General features: G+C 47.0%; 1 pseudogene; it reads right to left on the bottom strand.

The window, feature by feature from the left end:
• Window positions 1–758: 758 nt before the first annotated feature.
• Window positions 759–2,602, bottom strand: LOC125347752 (annotated as a pseudogene).

The raw sequence follows: 2,602 nt of genomic DNA, 5'->3' as shown, positions 1-2,602 counted from the left end.
CTGCTTCCTTGTTGGCCTACTCTTCCTCTGCCCTAGGGAAAAAACATGGCCCCTGGCCAGGGCACACAGACCTCAGCAGATGTTGCTGCCTTCAGACTCTCCCTTTAGCAGACTACTGGATTGAGGTAGTAGAATGACCTCATGACCAACCTCCCAGAGCATCTTAGCTTGACCATGTCAACTAAGAGAATCCCTGCCACTAATCAACCTGTCTTACCTCAGGGCTGCACCTCAAAGTTAATTGTGTCAAGGAAGGCATGAACTAATGACTCATAGATATGTCCAGGAAGGGCACATCCACTTGTTGGAAAGTCTCATGTACTACAGAAAGTCTCATGTACTACAGAATGACCCCCTTGTTGTCCTAGAGTCATGATGGTGGCCACTGTTTTTCTTTAAGAAATGTGATTTTTACACCTGACAGTCCAGAGAAAGTTCAATGTGTGAACACACGGCTTCATATCAAGCAACAAATGGAAATGTGATGCAAACTAATAGAATTGATTGCAAAGTGAGAGAAGCTGTTTTTGTGGATTCTTGTGGCACAGGTAATATATACGTTATTCAGGGGTGACTTGCATTCTGCCACATGATGATCTGAGGGGAGGGCTAGGGAGAGAAGTAGAGGGAAATCTTTATCTTAACATTAATTACATTATCACCTAGGAAGGTATTTAAAGCTCCCTTGTTCCATCCATGGCCATCTGCTGAAAGTAGCCTTTTCTTGTTCCTAGAACTCCTGGAAAACAATAGCAAGCTCACCAAACAGGGGAGATCTTCAGAAGTTCTATATCTAAGGGATAAAAATAAAGCAGCTAAAACATCCACGCTCAGGTTGTATGGGAAAGTTTGGGTTTTTTTTTTCTCCTGGTTCAATATCTAGACATGGAATCACAGGGTCATATTGCCAGTATTTTCCAGCATGCCTTGTCTACACCTCTCCAAGTACTAGGTGATGCCACACATGTGTTTTCATGGCTTCTCTGACCTTTCTTGCCAGGAGACCCTTCTCAGACTCTCTGCCTGGGCCTCCTGCTGTCTCCAGAGGGAGCTTTGTCTTTTGTCTAGGACCTTCAAATAGCTTCTGCCATATATATCAATATCATATAGTACTTGCTACTAGCCTGGTGTTGGATGTGCATTTTGAAATTCCCCTATACAGATAGGTTAGAAAAATGTACCACTAGATTGTCAATCTACTGACTGCTCCCCTGTATCATCCTAGTTCCCCCAAAGGACCTGGTGGAGGGATAGGGCAAATGTGTTCTTAGTGAATTCCAAGCCATTACTGTCATTCATTTTCTTTTCTTTTCTTTTTTTTAATCTTTTAGGCATTTTTTTATTTTCCAAAAAGAATTGTCATTAATATATAAACATCTCAGTCTGTCAAAAAAAATTCTACAACTATACAGCTGTTTTCTCCATTATTTGCATAGCAAATAACCACAATGCAAAAATAAGAGGGAAAAAAGAAGCAAAACAGCAACTGATTTTACGCTTTTTGATGTAGGTACGTTTCCATGTGTAAACATTTTTGAAGCCTCTGTTGTATCTGACAGGTTGGATGTTTTGTGAATTAACTGGCAGGTTGGCGGGGATATTTGGATTGTGAATTGCCAGTTTAGAAGCAATTGTAGCAGCATAGGATGGAGGTGGGGTTAAATTCTGGAGCATCTCTGCTTGTCTATCGGGATTTCCAGGCTCTGAGCAGGGTGGTGATGGGGGAAAGTAAGTGGCCTGTTGGGGAAGAAACTGACTTGGCATTGTGTATGTGCATGGGGCATGCCCTGGAACTGTTTCACTGCAGTCTGCGGAACAGCAGAGCTGTGTGTGCTAAGACCTGCCATGGCGGCTGACATAGAAACGTTAAGGGTGTCCATTACTGCTGTCTGGTTTGTAGAACTGGGCATGTCTAGATCCGGTGTATTCAGTAGCTGGTACAGGTGGGCCCTGCTGGGAAGGGACAGACAGATGAATGTCTAGAGTGGGAAGTTCTTGTTTGTTTGATGAAAATATTGCTCACCTCTGGAGCTGCGGTCTGATGTGAGGTGAATATACTGGTGAACTCGGGGAGGGCCTGGGTCGGGGCCGGAGGAGGGGCGGTCGTTTCACTCTGGTGGCTGAAAATGGTAACCGGTTCTGTCGTGATCTCTGGGATTTGTAGAGGCCAGTTCTCAGGTGAGTGCTGTCTAGGAGGAAGACGTTCATGCTGATACTGTAAGGTAACCCTTCACTGTCAGTGAAGAACTGGTCTACCACTGAGGCACTGGCTCGTCTATACTTTTTATGCTCTGGAATTATTGGAACTGGAGGAAGCTGAAGCGACAGATACTTCTCCATTTCACATCTTGTCTGGACCAGCTCCTTGGCAGGCAGTCACGGGCCGGCGGCGGGCAGCAGCGCCGGCTGTGGGGGCGCGGGCTGCGCCTGCGGGTGGTGGTGGTGTGGGTGCTTCAATTCCTTGCCCACGAGAGCGCCGCGTCGTGGGCCGGGTTTGCGGCGTCCAGCGCCAGCTTGAGCTGCGCGAACACCGGCTCGTCCTGCGGGGCCGGCGGCTGGGGCACGGGTCCCAGGCTGGCGCTCATAGCACCCGCGTCGCCAT

This window comes from Perognathus longimembris, chromosome 3 (genome assembly GCF_023159225.1).
Source record: "Perognathus longimembris pacificus isolate PPM17 chromosome 3, ASM2315922v1, whole genome shotgun sequence".
NCBI lineage: Eukaryota > Metazoa > Chordata > Mammalia > Rodentia > Heteromyidae > Perognathus > Perognathus longimembris.
Note: the sequence above shows the minus strand (reverse complement) of the source record. Positions and strands in the feature narration are given on the sequence as shown.